The sequence below is a fragment of the Ovis canadensis genome, chromosome 6, assembly GCF_042477335.2.
Source record: "Ovis canadensis isolate MfBH-ARS-UI-01 breed Bighorn chromosome 6, ARS-UI_OviCan_v2, whole genome shotgun sequence".
Taxonomy (NCBI): domain Eukaryota; kingdom Metazoa; phylum Chordata; class Mammalia; order Artiodactyla; family Bovidae; genus Ovis; species Ovis canadensis.
The window spans coordinates 36081987-36101147 of record NC_091250.1 but is presented as its reverse complement, the minus strand read 5'-3'; the positions used below and the strand labels follow the sequence as shown (position 1 = coordinate 36101147).

Genomic DNA, 19161 nt, shown 5'->3' with positions numbered 1-19161 from the left:
ACCTGCTATAAGAGAACTTAGAAGGATTTGCTGCTGCTGCTAAGTCGCTTCAGTTGTGTTCGACTCTATGCAACCCCATAGATGTCAGCCCACCAGGCTCCTTTGTCCCTGGAATTCTCCAGGCAAGAATACTGGAGTGGGTTGTCATTTCCTTCTCCAACACATGCATGCATGCTAAGGGGCTTCAGTCGTGTCCAACTCTGTGAAACCCCATGGACAGCAGCCCACCAGGCTCCTCCAACCATGGGATTCTCTAGGCAAGAATGCTGGAGTGGGTTGCCATTTCCCTCTCCTCTTAGAAGGATTTAACCAACCTGAAATACAGAAAGGGAGTCACAGGCAGATTTGCTGGATTTTTGCAAAGGTATGAAGGCTTCACCAGAATGCAGAAAGATACACACTATTTGCTATTTGTCATGGGATGCTCCACGAATAACAACAGTGTGTACCTATTAACTATTAATATTGTGTGTAAGCATTAATCATTTTCATCATATTTTTACACACTAGGCTATACCAGTGATTTTAAAGCAAAGCTGTACATCTGATTTCTGTAAATCTTTTAAAAAATATTGTTACTCCAGCCCCATCCCAGATGTTAATCAGAATCTTCCAAGATGCTGCTGGGGAGTATAAAAGTGGAATCTAGTTATGTGTATTTTTCAAATGCTCCAGAAGGGATCCTCGTTCATTTTCCCAGTGGAAAGATTTGGTGCCGTCCCATTCTGAGTATCAAATATCCATATGTCCTATGATAATTTCAATAGGTGGCACTCTGTCCACCTGTCAGCTTTCCTCTTTGGCGGGGATGAACCCTAAGTTATCCCTGGAAATCGGGAGCAGATCAAGGGTGCAACTACCTTTTACCACACCAATATTGAAAACAGATAGCAGAACTTATGTTTGTAAACAATTTGTTAGTAAGACAAATTTGGAGTAAAACATACATTAAAGCCATGGAGGGAGTAGGCAAGGGTGTGTGGCTACATTTATTTATTACATAAATATAATCATTGATCTAAAGAGCTCAAACATGCCAATTTCTAATATACAATTGGGAAACTTAAGAAACTGGGTAGAGAGAAAATGATGCTAACAAACAAAACCAAGCAGAGGTTAAGAAAAGAGTTTTTGTTTCTGCTTTTGTTTTATAAGGAAGAATGGGGAACACTAATGCCATTGCAAAAAAAAACTCCCCAACAACAAAACCACTTCCCCCCCCCCCCCCCACACACACACATTAATTGTATGAAAAGTTTATCATGGCATTAAACATAGATGTCTGTATCTATAAACTGAGGAGAGAGCACAGTGTAGCTTGCAAGGACATGAGCTTTAAAAACAGACAAATCTAGATTCAGATCTGGACTTTGGTTCAAGCTCTTTAATCCCAACCAAGTTACTCGACTTTTAATTCTCAAGAAACTATTACCTACCTTATTAGGTTATTCTAAGCGTTAAATTAAAAGGTCAGTTCAGTTCAGTTGCTCAGTTATGTCTGACTCTGGGACCCCATGGACTGCAGCACACCAGGCCTCCCTGTCCATCACCAACTCCCAGAGCTTGCTCAGACTCATGTCCATTGAATCAGTGATGCCATCCAACCATCTCATCCTCTGTTGCCCCCTTCTCCTCCTGCCTTCAATCTTTGCCAGCGTCAAGCTCCACTACTTTGGCCACCCGTTGTGAAAAGATAAGAGATCTAAAAAAATTATCATAATGCTTGGTACATAGCCAGTATTTAACAAAGAAATATAATGCTAGGTATATGTAAGTGCAGATGTTTTGGTTTTGTTTTTTTTAAGGAACAGAATATTGGAAGGAATATTTGAAGGAAAGATTTTTATACTAGTTAGTACTAGTAATGGTACAAAAATTTTGGAGGAAAGTGAGCAGGAAAAGATAGGAGGACAGTTTGGATATAATGAAAAAGGTCTAATTTTGGATTTACAAAACTTGGGTTTGAGAGGTGATCCTTTATTTGCAGACAAAGTCACTTAACCTCACTTTTCATTTTTATAAGATGGGAATTAAAGGCCATTTTGAATGTGGCATATGATTTTGAATATTAAACTTTTATTAGTGTGTAGCTAACCATAAAAAGACTAGTGTACAAACACTTTTTTATTTACTTTACAATATTGTATTGGTTTTGCCATTCATTGACATGAATCCACCATGGGTGTACATGTGTTCCCCATCCTGAACCCCTCTCCCTCCTTCCTCCCCATCCCATCCCTCTGGGTCATCCCAGTGCACCAGCCCCAACCACCCTGTATCATGCATCGAACCTGGGCTGGTGATTCGTTTCACATATGATAATTCACATGAAAAACGGTTTTTAAATTAACTGTTCGTTTATTTTACTTTTGGCTGTGCTGGGTCTTCGTTGCTGTGTGGGCTTTCTCTAGTCCTGAGAGGGAGCTACTGTCCCGTGCAGTGTGCAGGCTTCTCATTGCGGCGGCTTCCCTCGTTGCAGAGTACAGGCGCAGGCTCTAGCCGTGTGGGCTTCAGCAGTTGCATCTCGTGGGCTCTGGAGCGCCAGCTCAGTAGTTGTGGTGAGTGGACTGTTGCCCTGAGGCATATGGAATCTTTGGACCATCGGCAGGCAGATTTCTAGTTGCAGAGAACAGGAGGCTACTCTTCGTTGTGGTGCACGGAGAGAAGCCCCTCTCATTGCGGGGGCTTCCCTTGTTGCGGAGCAGACTCTAGAGCCTGCAGTTACACGCATGCTCAGTAGTTGTGGCCAGTGGGCTTAGATGTCCCACGGGCATGTGGAATCTTGTACCAGTGATGGAGTCGTTTCCTGTGTTGGTGGGTGGATTCTCCTCCGCTGTACCACCAGATAAGTCCCCCCAAATACTTTTAAAACTATAAAAATCTTATATCAGTGTAGACTGGTGCTGAAGTAATTACTAATAAACTTCAGTTTATCACTGAAGAAGAAGTGAAGTCGCTCAGTCGTGTCTGACTCTTTGCAACCCCATGGACTGTAGCCTACCAGGCTCCTCAGTCCATGGAATTTTTCAGGCAAGAGTACTAGAGTGGGTTGCTATTTCCTTCTCCAGGGGATCTTCTTGACTCAGGGATCGAACCTGGGTCTCCTGCATTGCAGGAAGACGCTTTACCGTCTGAGCCTATCACTGAAGCTGAAAAATTACTCTCTCACAGAAAGTGGGACATTAAATGTGTTACCAGATTTGGACGAGAAGAAGAGTAGTTACTGGATTGCAGATTCAGAATTCATGAGAAGGAAAGACATGGATGTCAGGAACACATTGGCAATACTTCTAGAGGCATTTCCATGAGATCTCTAGTGATCCTAATATTCTTTTTATAACACCTTTGGCAGGTTTTAATCAGATTAGATTTCTGAGTTTCATCTGACATATTGTTTTAACCCCCATTAAGTCAGTAGACACGTTTGGTTTGAGTGCTAGGATTATACCATTTGTATCTATTTCTTCAAAAATTTCCAAATTATAGAAAGAGAAATTAACCATTAACAAGGTCAGGGGAAAAAAAATCAGTAAGAATCACATTAACAAAAGAGAATCATAATATTATGATCCTTGGCTTTAGACAATGATTATTTATATTAGTAACAATGTATATCAATAATTTAAAGTGTTCTAAATGTTTCATCTCTTGGAGATTTTTTTTTTTTTAAACTGGCAGTCGACTTATGTTAAACAGATACCTTGTATGGTGCGCAGTAATGTCACTAGACAAAAGAAATAAGAAAGTCCCTTCACAGCAATGACTGCTGTGCAGTTTGAAGGTCAACTGTCTCTTAAGCATGCAGGGAATCTTTATCATGTCATGCTTCAGAAATATGTTTTTGGAGATGGGAAACAACAGGCCATAATTTAATGTTTTTGTTAAACCACTGTAATTCTTTCAAAGGAGTATGTACCACAACTCTTTTCTCTCTGTTAAAGAGAAAATCAAGTCCTTAAGAAGGGGAGGAAATTAAGAATCACCTATTATTTTTTGTTAGTACAAGAAATTTGCATTGTAAAGCAAGCTGCTGTTGTCAGCTCTTTAAAGGACAGAACAGACAGGAAGCTGCCTCCACCCTAAGAGGCTTAGAGACCAGCAACTGAGTTAGACAGCAGGTGCCCAGGCCAATCAAGTCAATTTTCTAACACAGAATAGCATGTCATGGAACTTGTTCTATTAGTCTTTTTTTTCTGGTAAGGAAGCAAGGATTTTTCTGTGTGGAAGCAGTGCTGGTCTTTCTAATTGGAGGGGGGGAAATGATAAGGAGTTTGATAACAATTGACTGTTGTTAAAACAGCAAATTATCTTTTAAAAACACATTATCCACACCTATAAGAGGAGGAATCTCAAGAATGCACACAATTAATAAAAGCTGGCTCTGAATTACTCCTACAAATGTGCACTAATATTTAGTAAACAGCTGATTATGTGCACTATAGCTTTTCTTTCCCAGAAATAGAGGTTAAGAAAGAAGGTGGTTTTTTTTTTTTATCAACAATACAAAATTTTACTAAAATATTTTATACCTGTAGACTTAGAATTTTACTTCCTTTTGCTGTTGAAAAGTCACAATAGCCAAGAGGAGTAAGGAATTTTCTTTCAAATTAACAAAATGTCATGGTGGTTAAGGGTGGGGTGGAGTGCAGAGAAGTTGGCAAGAAAAGGTTCAGGGCCTGTCGCAAAACCAACTGCAAGTCAAGTGTGATTCCAGACAGACAAGAACCACCTGTTACAACACACAGAGAGGGAGGTGTTTAAAAGATAAATGAGAAGGAGGTGACCCTACAGATCATTTCCCCAATTATCATATACATAAGTAAGGGAGCATTCAGGTAGTCATATCAAAGTCATGTCAGTACAATATTTGCCGCATGTTATTCAATGTAGGAAGACATATATTTACGTATATACTTCTAGTCAAGCAAGAAAAACTCCTGGAAGTAGAGAGTTTATGATTGGTAATAGTATTAATAATAACTACCTGGGCACTTGGTGTCATATTCAATTCTCACAACACACTGTTTTAACATGAGCTTCCCTAGTGGCTCAGACAGTAAAGAATCTGCCTGCAACACAGGAGACCCAGGAAAGATCCCCTGGAGCAAGGAAAGGCAACCAGGACTCTTACCTGGAGAATTCCATGGACAGAAGAGCGTGGCAGGCTACAGTCTATGGAATCACCAAGAGTAGCGCACCACTGAAAGACTACCACTTCATACTTGACAGAGGAGGATACACAAAAAGTACTATACTCAAGGTCACACATTTAGTAAGGGGTGGAGTCAGGATCCATCTAGGTCTGTCTGACTCCAAAGCCCATGTTTTCCACAATTCTGCTGTTTTGTGCTGGACACAAAGGTAGGTCACAGTCTTCAGGAAACTTTACTTTTGGGACTTGAAAAACAAATTACAAGGCACCTCTTAAACAGCTTACAGCTCATTAGCAATTACCAAGACTTCAAAGACACATTCGTGTGCAGTTAAAAAAGATGGAAATTCATTTTACATGAATGCTTAGGGAAACGAATGATCTTGCTTAGACAAGTTCGAAACCAGAAGTCGAAGTCAACTTTGTCTCAAAGTGGAATAAACAATGTTTCATTGGAACACACTTTAAACGCTCTTCTTCGCAACAATGTAACACACAAAGAGTTCCCTTTTAAACGCCTTTTCAAAGAGGAAATATTCCGATCTCATAAAATTAGGTAAAGCCTTCACTTCTAAAGAAATTACAGACAAAAAATGTGAGCTATACAAAATATCTTGTGTTGACTTAAGAATAGCCTGGTCACAATGTAGCGATCCGATCACAATGTAGCGATCCCAAAACGGATGTGCCCCCAAAAATCTATCTAAAATTTGAATGCCAGTAACGTGAGAACGTCTAATAGAGGGCGAATCTCAAAAACTATCAATCTGATATAACGATTCACATGGGCTTTGTTCTTTATCTCATCTTCAACATGATTATTCTTTTCAAAAAAGCATTAAAAGTCTACTCGGCAACAGAAAAGAAAAACTGTCCACGGATGCGAATGATTATAGAATCCCGAACGTCAGGGAAAATCGAGAGTCCGTCATTCGAGTTTAGTTCTTTACAGGTTGATTTCTTCATCACTTAATTATAAGGCTGGGCATTTTTGCAAAATAGAGGCTCTTACGCAAGTAAACGTAACCATTTGAAATTGCAGGTTTATTTCTTACGACCGAATTTAGGGAGAAGAGTCACTGTTGAGAAAGTCCTCTCGGATCTGCGTGAATCCTTCTCTCAGCCCACGTGGCCAAAGTAAACAGAAGGTGGGCTGGGGCGGTGAGAAGCGGGCCTCGCTCAATTTCCTAATTTGTCGAGTCTTTCAGACTACAGGCCCCTAAAGCACTAAGGGCATGCCCTCTGAGAAACTGGGGGGTGCTTCTGCAGAGCGAGATGAAAACGACCGTGTGGAGGGGATGCCAAAGCGGGGGGCGAGGCGGGGCGAGTGGACCTACCAGAGGTTGGGGTGCGGGCCTGAGCGGGCGAAGGTGGGTGCGCTCCGGGGCGTGCGCGGGGGTACCTGCCAGGAGGTGGGAGTCGGGGCGGATGCGCGGACACTGGGGACTGGGGAGGTGCGCATCTACCCTAAGGTCGCGGTGGGTACGATACCAAAAAAAGTTTAAAAGGTTCAGCTGGGGTCTCGCATCCTCCTGCCAGGGACGCACACCACCTCCCCCGTGGTTCCAGTCCCACGCCTCCAGCTGGGTGGCGACCCCGTGCAAGGGCCCCGGGGTCCGGACCTTCCCCCGCGCTCCCCCGGGCGCACTGCTCCCCTGCCTGGCTCCGCAGTCCCCGCCTCGAGCGCGCGCCCCTGCGCTCGGGCCCAGGTGCCGCCGGCTTCCGCGCTGGGAGCCCCGGGGCGGGGAGCCAATTCCCGGGGAGTCCGGGCCGAGAGCCCCGGGGAGGCGGTGGAGGCCCGGGCGCAGAAGGCGGTGTCCGGGGCGGAGGGGAAGGAGGAGGAGGAGGAGGAGGAGGAAGCGGGGCGGAGGAGGCGGAGAAGCGGGAGGAGGCGGAGGCGGAGAGCGGCGGCGGCGGCCTCGGCCAGAGCTCGGGCGGCCCCGCCGCCTCCTCCTCGCGAGCGCCGCGCGCCCAGGCCCGGCTCGCATGCGAGTCACGTCCGCCCCCTCGCCGCGGCCGCCCCGAGACGCCAGCCCCGCCGGGTGATGAGAACAGACGTCAAACTGCCTTATGAATATTGATGCGGAGGCTAGGCTGCTTTCGTAGAGAAGCAGAAGGAAGCAAGATGGCTGCCCTTTAGGATTTGTTAGAAAGGAGACCCGACTGCAAACTGCTGGATCGCTGCAAGGCTGAGGGACGAGACCGAGGTCAGAGCGCTTCTCTTACGCCGCGAAACTCTCCCCTTCCTCTCCCCTTCGCTTTCTCTCGGGCTCGCAGGGGCTGGGGCGCAAAGCCTGCAGTGTCACCCGCAAAGAACCGAGAGGGAAGAAGGGAAGCTTCACAAATTACTGGAGCCTCTTCAACATGGCTGACAAATATAGTTTTAATTCCCCCCACCCCCCTTTTAAACCTGTAGTTGTGTGTGCTCTCTCTCCTGTTAGTTAATGCTCGTGCCCTCCTCACCCAGAAAACTTAGCTTTGTGAGTCCGGCCGGCCGCTTTCCCGGCCTTTTAGCCTCCGGAAAGTGATTTTTCTCTGCTTTCCTTTCTAAACTAGTGCAGCTGTCGGGGGGCACGACTTTTTCCTTGACTCTTCCCCTACCCCCCTCCCTCGGTGGAAGGCAGACGAGCCCCGGGTTTATCCTCACCGACCCCTGGGGAGCACACGGACCGAGTGGGTTTCGACCCTTTTCTGCGCTGGGGGTCTGGATCTGAGTGTGCGTTTGCGTCCGCCCCCTTCTGCCTGCCCCGTGTCCCCTTTTCGGGGGGCCGCGCTCAGCGAGTGTCACAGCGAGTGGAACAGGAGTCTACTCGGTCGGGGGTTGTTGTGTTTTTTGGTTTTTTTTGTTTTTTCTTTCCCCGCTGAAGTACGCGTGTTTTGTTAGCGCTGCGGAGCCGAGAGAGGAAAAGAATAGTTTCTCGGCTTCCCCACACAAGACCCGAACCCCACTTTTCTCAAGGTGCATCAGCTCTGCGATGGGCTGTCCCTTCCAGCGTGGGGGAACGTGTGTGAGAGCATTTGTGGGCAAATCTGTGTCCTGGCTTTGTGCTTCTCCCAAATCAGCTTCGTCGGGTTCGCCGGTAAGTGACAGGCAGACACAAAGGCAGGCGCAGGCCGGGGGAGGGGGCAGACGGGCGGGCGCGGGGACGGGGGGAGAGTGGAGAGTTGGAAGACGGCAAGGTCAGGGGCGCAGAAAGAAATGAAACCCAATCCCAGTGAAGAAACGGAGAAGCAGAGAGCAGATTTCTAGCAGTCTCGTGCAAATTTGTCTTTTTCGCAGTTCTCTGGTCTTTTTTCTGCCTTTCTCTGTGTTTCCCTTTTCTCCTCCCGTTCTTCTTTTTCTCCTTCTTCCTTCACTCATACATGACTCTTGATGAATCTTTTTCATGGAGGCCGCTTTTCTAGTGATACTAGGCTAAGTTTCTATGGAGAGTTTTCTATCTGTGGCAAAATAAAGTGTGGGCTGGATAGACTGCTGGGAAGGTCGAGTGCGAAATATAAGTGAAATTTACAGGCTGTTGCCCTCATGACATACTTTTAATGGTATTGAGTGAGTTTTTCTCCTCCTTGTACTGTTTAGGAATTGAAAAGGGGTCATTTTCCAGTCGTTTAAAATTTAGTTAAATATTTTTATATTTGCCTGTCTAGGGAGTAGAATACAGCCACAGTTTAAAAATCTCGACTCATACATCATGCTTTTCTTTCTCCAGTCAGGGATAGATAATGGCAAATCCAAATCCAAAAATATTCATCAATAAATGATCCAACATAAAAGTAAGATTCTATCTTAGGGACAGTTGGAAATGTGTATAGGAAAGATACTGGCTATGGTTTGGTTTGATTTAAGGCTGTGGGTATTGTTGCCTGGCTAATGAAATCATTATATTTGCATTTTAATGGAAAGTCGAAATACTGGAGGGGAGTTATATTCTTTTCCTTGTTTGCTTGTGTGTTACATACTAGGTTTGAAGTAGAATATACATTTCAACATAATAAATACTGATATTTTAATGCTATTAAACAGAGAAATGTTAGTGAAGGATTGGAAAGTCAAACAAGTTTAGAAGTCATGTATACGATTAAAAGATGGTTGGGGGAAAAACACAATAATGGACATTGCTCCATAAATCACATCTCCAAAACTACTTGTTCTTAGTAATTCACTTTGTAACTCTACATTTTGATCTATGGAAAGCAGTTAAGTTTAATCATTGTAGAGGCATGATTACAAGGGAGACATGTTACTCATCTTTGTGGAATAGAAACAGCTCATTTGGTTGTTCTTATTTGTCCTCAGATCATAAAGAAAACACTTAAAGAGTTTAGCAGAAATGCTTACTATCTGTTGAGAAAACTGCGGTTAATTATCCCAGCAATTCAGAATTTAAAATATATAATTCCTTTTGCCAAGAGTAGTATCTAACTACTTTGGGGGGACTTTTCCAATGTTGTGTATACTGTCTTCAGGCTATTCAATTAATAATAGATATAATATTTATTGCTCACATTGATAAATAAGAATATCTACATTGGTTAATCATTTTAAATGTGACCATGAAGGCCTGTTCTTTCCCAGCATCCAATTTAGACTCTTTTCTGAAAGTAGCTGCTAATGAATATTGTATGAGGGACTTCAGTGATTATAAGAAGGACCTGTACATTTTATTCACCAATCCAAATAAAAGTGTTTTCTCTTTTATTAGAACAATTACTTGAATTACTATGGAATAGTTTACAATGAAAGATATAACCTCAGCTCTTTGTTTACCATATTTGTGAAAGTTAGTGCTACCTGGATTCTCCAAAAATTTCACAGCTTGACCTGTTTTGGGTAATTGAATTGTAGTGAAGTCATAGTGGAGAATAACAAGATAGTTTTTCTTACACTACAATATTGTTTTGCTTATGTTTAAGAATTGAGCTAATGGTTAATGAGAAATTAACTTGGAATAAGGGAAGTCTCTTGTCTTATTTAAATTCACACATTTACCAGACTTCTTAGGGCTCTAATTAGGTCTGGCCTCATGCTGGTCCATGCCAGGAGCCAATGGGATTGATAGGATTTTGATTCAGTGGCACGTGGACCTAGACATTGGCAGGTCCACGTCACTCCCAGCAAGTGAAATGCAGCTGCCCAGGAGTTGTTATGACAGACTTCCAGAGTTCTGTTTGGGCACTAGACTTCTATTAGATGATAAAGACTGGAGTTAATGTTTTGGTTTCACTTGTTGGAGTTAAAATTTCTCTATCAGTTTCTCCAGTGCTCCACCCATACACAGTGCTGTAAGCCAGATGTCACTATTGAAATGTATTTCCTTATTTGCTGACTCATTAAGAAGTTCTTATGAGTCACAGAAACACCTGGCAGAATATCTTATTTTTCATCCTGCCCCAGATCCAAGTTAGTATATTCTTATGAATTCTCAAGAAATTACCATAAAATGTTCTCAAAAACTATAGATGTTTGACAGTTTTTAGAATGTCTACTATTTAGAAAGTGTTCAATCTGCTTTTCTTTGCCCTAATTCCTTCTGCTACAGGAGTTCAATTGGTGTCTTTGTTGTTGATGTTGTCATTCCTTAGAAGAATGTAATAGTCTTACCTAGCCATCTTCACTAGGAAGAGACTTCTTTTGTAAACGACCGGGTAGACTGTTCCACTCTAATCTTTCTGAGTCATGGAGACAGGTTAAAAGTTTGGATCAGCTAGCTGTCAGTGTTGGTTCGTGAAAGTAATATTTTCTCAACTATGAGGCCATCACTGCACAGTAGTTCTTAAGAGTAGTAATGGCACCAGAGTCAGTAGCAAGAAAATATCTCTAAGCCAGCTTTACAAATGGAGTCTTAACTGTGGAGAGTAAGGTTGCCAAGTAGAGCTGGTGGTTATCTTAGAAACTGTGTTGAAGAACACAACCACAAATGATTTTGCCAAACATACAGTATTTACTTGGTCTAGATCTCCAATTTCTATTTTGATTCACTGCCCAAACTCAGTGAATACTGTGGCATTATTTAAGAAGGTTACACAGTGCATCTGTTGTTTTGGTATCTTGTAGGAGAGAAGAGTTTCAGAAAGGAAGAGGGTAAAGCAATAAACCTGAATCATTGTGACTAGCAGCCAAAAAGAATTGTGTGTATTTGCTTATTTCCAGCATTATCCTTTAAATTGTGCAATGCAGAAAAATCCTAAGATAGACTTACAATACTTTCTCAGTAAAAGAAAGTTGGTTGCCCATTCCAAAATAGTAAATTCTATCAGCTTTCATTTATACCTTTTCCACTTGTCATGAAATGCAGTTAAATGTGCCAGGTTTCAAGAAGTATAAATAGATGGTAGGTGGATTTTCAATATTTTGTGTAAAAATAAATTCAGTGATAATGTCAACCTACCTGGAGTATTAAGAATTTGGCAATCAATAGTTTATACTCACTGAGGGTTGTTCCTCAAAGGGACTTGAAGTCAAGCTTTGGATAATCTGAGAATTAAGTAAAAAGATGAGTGACTTGGGATGAAGTGTTTTGGAGGACAATTTAGGACATAAAATGAAGTGATTGCTTCACTTAAAATACCATAAATGTTTCTTTCAAGCTAGATTTATGTGTGTTGAAAGATTTATGTTCTGACAATAGCATTGAAACATGTATATTATCATATGTGAAACAGATCTCAGGTCCTGGTTCGATGCATGAGACAGGGTGCTCAGGGCTGGTGCACTGGGATGACCCTGAGGGATGGGATGAGGAGGGAGGAGGGACTGGGTTCAGGATGGGGAACACATGTACACCCATAGCTGATTCATGTCAATATACGGCAAAAACCACTACAATATTGTAAAGTAATTAGCCTCCAATTAAAATAAATTATTTTTTTTAAAAAGAGTTATGTTCTATGTCTTTTTATTCCCTAATAGAATCTATTGGTATGCTACTAAGTCAAGGTTTTACTTGTTGGGGGTCAGGGGTGGTGGAGTGAAGGTGCTCGGAGGGTACTAACTTCTAGTCATAATATAAGTAAGTGCTGGGTTGAAAGCATAGTATGGTGACTATAGCCAGCAACACTGTATTGTATATTTGAAAGTTGCTCGTAACTATGTGAGGTCATGGATGTGTTAACTAACCTTATTGTGGTAGTCATTTCCCAATATATACCTATTATAAATTGTTACATTGTATACTTTAAATTGATACCGTGTTATAGGTCAGTTACTCTAAATAACGGCGGAGGGGGAAAAGATACAATGAGTGATGTAGAAATAGCTAAAAAATGTCATTTAACTAGAAAATGTGTAATCTGTTCTCAATGCATAAGAGAAGAACAGAGTAAAAGGTCTTAGGTGATACCAATGATGAAAGCAATGCTGCTGCTTTTTCCTTAAATGTAACTTCTACAGGTTATGGCAGTTGTCCCACAAAAGCCATCCATTATAAGCGCACAGTTGAATGATGTTTAGTAAATTTATATTTTTCAATTGAAGATTTTATTGAGCTAGTTGTAGATTCACATGCCGTTATATGAACTAACAATTGGACATGGACATTCTGAGCAGTATTCCCCAGGGGTAACATTTTGCAAAACCATAGTGTAATGTCTCAGTCAGGAGACAGACATTGATGTAGTCTACCAGCCTTCCTCAGATCTGACTTGGATGTGTGTGTGTGTGTATATTTCATTCTATATACCATTTTAAAGATAATTTAATCATTTGATCAGATAATTTTAAACATTTTCCCCCCGAAAACAGAAGTTTAACACAGTTTTACTTCATCAATCATGTGATTGTGCTACCGTGCCTTTTTAAAATGTGTATCAGAATATAGGTTTTTGCTTATTCAAATATTTTAAGTTGTTATAACATTTTATGACATTTCAAGTTACATCATTTGATTCTTATCACAACTATAGAGGTGGTGGTGGTGTTATCCCTATCTCTGGAGAGCAAACTAATGCACAGTGAGATTAAATAACTTACCCAAGTTCATACAGCCAGTACATGTCTTAGTTAGGATTTGAATTTAAGCAGTCTGTCTCTGGAGTCAGTCTTTTAACCACTACACTATACCGCCGCTAATAATAAACAGGTAGCAGTAACATAGGCTGAGTAAGGAGACTTAAAATGCATGCAACTATCTACACAAAACCTTGTGCCTGAATATTCATAGCAGCATTATTAACAATATACATGTGAAATCAGTTTGAGAAAAGAAACTGGTCTGCAGAAGTCTTTGTGATGCCAAGACAAGTGGGAAAAAGGATCTGAACACTGATGGCTCTCCATGTTTTGCGACATGTAGCCAGTCTTTACAAACACCAACAAAATTTGACAGATTGTTAATGGTAAAATGAGTTCAGATTTTTAGGAATAGCCCCTATGAAATTAGGACATTGTTTTTGACACACAGGAATTACTTGGGGTTAGCTTCATTTTAATTTCTAACTTTATATACTTCCAGATACCAGACATTCTTCTTTCCCATTTATCCTGTTGAGAATGATGCCAGTTGGGTCCCTTACCTTGATACCATGACTGTTAACAGCTCCGGGGGAAGAGCCAATGATCGTGAAGCCTTCAGCTTTAATAACGTGTGCCTGTTATACTCAGTGAGGACATGTCTTGGCTTCATATAATTACTGTAATCATTACTTTTTCAAGGCATAGCTATAGAAATGACCCAGAGATACCTTTTAAGAGTATGATTATAGCATTTAGTTGTAGGTTTGCTGTATATTTGTGCCAGGTTCAAGTTAGACACTCTTGTTAGAACCTTTTAACCCATCAAGAAGTTGACATAGTGACTGCTCAGTCCTGTCTGACTGTCTGCGATCCCATGGACTGCAGCACGCCAGGCTTCCCTGTCCATCACCAACTCCCTGAGCTTGCTCAGACTCATGTCCATTGAGTTGGGGATGCCATCCAACCATCTCATCCTCTGTCATCCCCTTCTCCTCCTGCCTTCAATCTTTCCCAGCATCAGGGTCTTTTCCAATGAGTCAGTTGTTCGAATCAGGTGGCGAAGTATTGGAGTTTCCACTTCAGCTTCAGTCCTTCCAGTGAATATTCAGAATTGATTTCCTTTAGGATGGACTGGTTGAATCACCTTTCTGTCCAAGGGACTCTCAAGAGTCTTCTCTAACACCACAGTTCAAAAGCATCAATTTTTTGGTGCTCAGTTTTCTTTATAGTTCAGTTCTCACATCCGTACATGACTACTGAAAAGGCCATAGCTTTGACTAGATGGACCTTTGTGGGCAAATTAATGTCTCTGCTTTTTAATATGCTGTCTTGGTTGGTCATAGCTTTTCTTTCAAGGAGCAAGAAAGAAAATTTCATGGCTGCAGTCACCATCCACAATGATTTTGGAGACCAAAAAAATAAAGTCTGTCACTGCTTCCACTGTTTCCCTATCTATTTCCCATGAAGTGATGGGACCAGATGCCATGATCTTAGTTTTCTGAATGTTGAGTTTTAAGCCAACTTTTTCACTCTCCTCTTTCACTTTCATCAAGAGACTCTAGTTCTTCTTCACTCTCTGCCATAAGGGTGGTGTCACCTGCATATCTGAGGTTATTGATATTTCTCCCAGCAATCTTGATTCCAGCTTGTGCTTCATCCAGCCCAGTGTTTCTCATGATGTACTCTGCATATAAGTTAAATAAGCAGGGTGACACTATACAGCCTTGACATACTCCTTTCCCAGTTTGGAATCAGTCTGTTGTTCCATGTCCAGTGACTGTTTGGAAAGCAGTAATGTAGAATACAGGTCTGATCTTTCTTATGGGAGAGATGAGTAGCTTATTTGCTTCTACCATCTCTTATTTCTTGTGACACTTTTTGAACCACCTCAGCTGATAGTAGATTTTCATGCTATTTTTATTATATTCGAAAAGCTATTCACTGAATTTGAGTGTAGTACTCCATCTTTGCTTTTCTAAAGTGAAAGTAAAAGTCGCTCAGTTGTGTCCAATTCTTTGTGACCCCACGGTGTATACAGTCCATGGAATTCTCCAGGCCAGAATACTGGAGTGGATAGCCTTTCCCTTCTTTAGGAGATTTTCCCAACCCAGGGATCAAACCCAGGTCTCCCACATTGCAAGCGGACTCTTTACCAGCTGAGCTATCTGGGAAGCCCAAGAATACTGGAGTGGGTAGCCTATCCCTTTTCCAGTGGAACTTCCTGATACAGGAATCAAATCAGGGTCTCCTGCAATGCAGGCAGATTCTTTACCAACTGAGCTATCAGAGAAGCCCATGAAAGATACACTATATTCAAAACAAAAACAGTGGGCTGTGGATATTTGCTGATGGAATGACTGCTCTCTTCAGAGAGAACAGACTTGCCCATGATCAGACATAAACAGTAGATCTCCCACAGAGGTATACCATACATAGTATTGATGTCTTACACTTGCTACTTTTGCAGTTTTGAGATTTATTAAATTTGTGGATGTCACAAAGTAATGATAATTTTAATTACTATTTTCATGATTCATTAGTTAGTGCTAAAACTTGCCTCGTCATGTCTTTTTCTTGATAGAGTATTAAATATTGTTTCTATGATTAGATTATACTTTAATGGAAACTCTTCACCCAACTCTTAGAGTTTTTATTATTTCTCCTCAAACTGATTTTCTTTTAAATCTAGCAATAGATAAGAAAAAAGGCTTAAATGGTAATAGTGAAGCCTAGAGGATATAATGTGGTCTATCTCTGAGTTATTTCTCCTATTTTTCATTGCTGCCTGCATTGAGAAACAAGAGTACTTAATTATTATTTTAAAAATACCTTAATTATTAGCTGTGCTGATTCTAAAGTAAAGCACAAGAATCTAAAAATAATGCAATGATACCACACCCGGATTCCATCACTAACCTACTGTCTTGTTCCTATTAATTTATTTTTTAATGTTTGTTCTTTCAGCACTTTTTCCATTTTTGTTTGAAGTCTCTTACTTTGAAGTCACAGAATTTTAATATTTGCCATTGGCTATAAAGTTCTGTCAGCTCTTTTATAACCTTTCATGATTTTTGTATTAAAAGGATCACTTTTGGACTCCCACTAATTAGTTTGGACCACTACTAGCTTTTTGTTTGTCTTACTGCATACATCATAACAGAACAAGAAATCATTTCTGCAAATACAGTGGTAGTTCATGAAATTAGAGTGAGCCTCTTAAAAAGTGAATTGTTATTAATTTACTTTATATTCATATTTTCATGTGCCAAACATGACTAATAAAAGGGAAAAAATACCATCAATGGATACTTTCAAACATGAGGGAAGAACATAACAGTGATGTATGTCAATTATTTCTCATTAAAACAGGAAAAATTTTAAAAAGCATGAAGGAAGAACAAATCTTCCAACCTAAAAATACTCACCACAAAAATTATTTTTGTAAAAAGAGAAGCAGGTATAGTTCAGCAAGAAAGCACACATTCTAAACTTTGCATTCTAGATTTTCTTTATCTTTATTGTAATCTACTCACCTAAATGGTGTCTTTTTTCTCCTGTGAAGTTATACTATGCATAAAATTGAAATGAAAACAAAGTTGTATTTTAATTTTTGAATTATCTACCACATTATAGCTTGGAGAACATATTGACCAAAAAGAAAGCTAGTAAACATTTTGCTAATAGCTTACAAAGGTAAAATAACTATGACATAATTATATTTCTACCAGAAATCAAAATGAGAAAGGCCATTTGGTTAACGTGGGGAACTAAAATTTCAGTATATTGAAACAACATTTTTAATCAAGCATATACAAGATATAGGATATGGTATTTTAAAATGACTAATACATATGCCTGAGGTTTTGCTGAAGTCAGTATTTTTTTTTAATAGTTTAATTTGCTACTGACAATTTGCATCAGTATTTTTGCATTGTTATAATTTGTCATGTTCCAAGTAATCCTGAAGATTATCGGAAACTTTTCATATGTAGGAATAAAACGCTTAGTTGTTGACATTGTCAGTTTCCTTTAATATAGGTAAGAATTTGGCCTCCTTAAGGAATAGAGTTTGTTTTCTGTTAACAAACCCATGGAAAAGATACAATGAGTATAGTGAGGGTAAAATTTAAAATAAGAAGACAGGTAGAAAACTAAATTGTATTTCCGTTCACTCAAACGAAGTTATTGGATGCTTTCCTCTGAAAGGATCATACTGTGATCTTATTTGGATGTAGAATTGTTACTTTGCAAACAGTTTGCCTACTCAGTGTCCTAGAAGTTGCTGTGTAATGCTATCTTTCATAATAAGAAAAACAAGAAGTTTTGAGAGGAGCTAGAAAGTGCATTCAGAATTCACTGTTGACACTGCAAAACTTGCCCTAAATTTAATTAGGCAGGCAGTTAATTTTGATCATGTCCTTGGTCAGGAGCTACTGAAAGAAAAGAAACGTGATGGAGATTGGTCATCTCCTCCAGTTCTTCCCACTACTCTTTTTTTTTTTTTTTTTTTTGCGCGGGGCAGGGGTTGGAAGGAGAGAGAAAAAACCTTCCTTAGAAATAATTCCTTGACACTCCCATGCTCTTTTTTTAGGGCCCACAGAAATAGGAGGTTTCTCTTTGGAACTTGTTGACACTTTCTCGCCGTGCGATTACACGCGGTCACATCAACATTTGACACGTGGGTTCCGTGCGCATGGCAGCGCTATTTACAAACACTATCCAGGGATTCCAGAGACTCTTATGTAACAGCTGAGAGTACGGGCTTTGTGTGTCCGTGGGCGCGGAGGAATCAAACAATTTTATTCATAATAGAGGAACCCTTGTCTGGCTCTGATGGGGTCCTGCATCAAAGTTCACCGAAGTCTAGGTCAGGATCTACCCAATATGCAACTTACCGGCGCCTCAAAGGCTTAATGTAGGATCACTCTTTTCTTTTCCCCGCCCCCTCCTGCAGCAAACGGAATCCGTTATGCCAAACTTTCTTGTGTGTGTTTTCGAAATGTGGGCAAATTGTGTCTTGGTTCTGGTTGTAATTTACTTCTGCCACTTGTGACAGAAGTGCACGTGCCTGCCACCCAGTCTCACAAATGCTTTTTTTTTTTTGAAAACTATTTTCTTATTTGTAAGCAACTTCGGGTGCAAGAGAATCGGTAAACTGACTCGGTAACTCGACGCTCTGACCACAGAATACTCAGGAAAACGGTTGTTTGATCATCCTCCATATCCAGTTCAGTTGTACCCATCCCTGTCGTTTCTCACCTCCCTCTTAAATTTTTGCCGTTATCACACCTCCCTCAGCCCTCTTCCATCTTGTTACATATCAAGACATGGTATTTCTTTTTAAAATTATATTTCAGTACTTAGGGGATTGTTCTTCTTTTCCCATATTGCTTTTAAGTTTTTCATTTATACTTATCATTTTTTTAAAGTCTCAAGTTAAAAATAATTAAAACACCCAAGAATTTGTGTCTCATCCTGTGTACCTGTGTTCCTGGTGCTTTTTTTTTTTTTTTTCATTGTAAATTGACTGGTTGGAATATTTAAAATATGAGTACATTTTGAGTCCTTTTTGATCAAAAAGGATCCTAAAATGCAATACAAAAAAAAGAATCAAGATTTACTCATATTTTAAATATTCCAACCAGTCACTGATTATCCAAAAATAGAAACTTTGCCTAACAAAGAATTGAAATTAAATCATCAAAAAAAACCCCAAACTTGTAGTTACTTAAAATGTTGGGCTGTTTGAAGTCTTCTTTCATAGAATTTTTTTTTCCTAATCACACTATCTTTCTAAAAAGAGGAATGATCAGAATCTTTGAAATGTAGTATTGTATATGGGAGGAATTTAACTTTTCAAAATAAAGAATTTTCTCCACAAGAGATAAACCAAACACTGAGGAATGTTTGGTATAGGAATAATTTAGAGGTTATGTCTTCAAGTTATTATTTACCTATGAGACTTAGAAATTAAATTTGAGCTGTTTAACAGCTGGATGTGCTCTCTTTTAGAAGAAATTATCAAGAGAGTGATTAATTTAACCAACATCAGGAAAGC

The 19161-nt window shown here is 40.3% G+C and overlaps 1 protein-coding gene across 1 annotated transcript in view; it reads left to right on the top strand.

Annotated features, from left to right (window-relative positions):
• Positions 1–6590: 6590 nt before the first annotated feature.
• TET2 (tet methylcytosine dioxygenase 2) overlaps positions 6591–19161 on the top strand; it is a 133798-nt gene continuing 121227 nt past the window's right edge. Inside the window, exon 1 of the mRNA XM_069593577.1 lies at positions 6591–7359. The gene's annotated coding sequence lies outside the window, so the exon portion shown is untranslated. The remainder of the gene's footprint in view (positions 7360–19161) is intronic.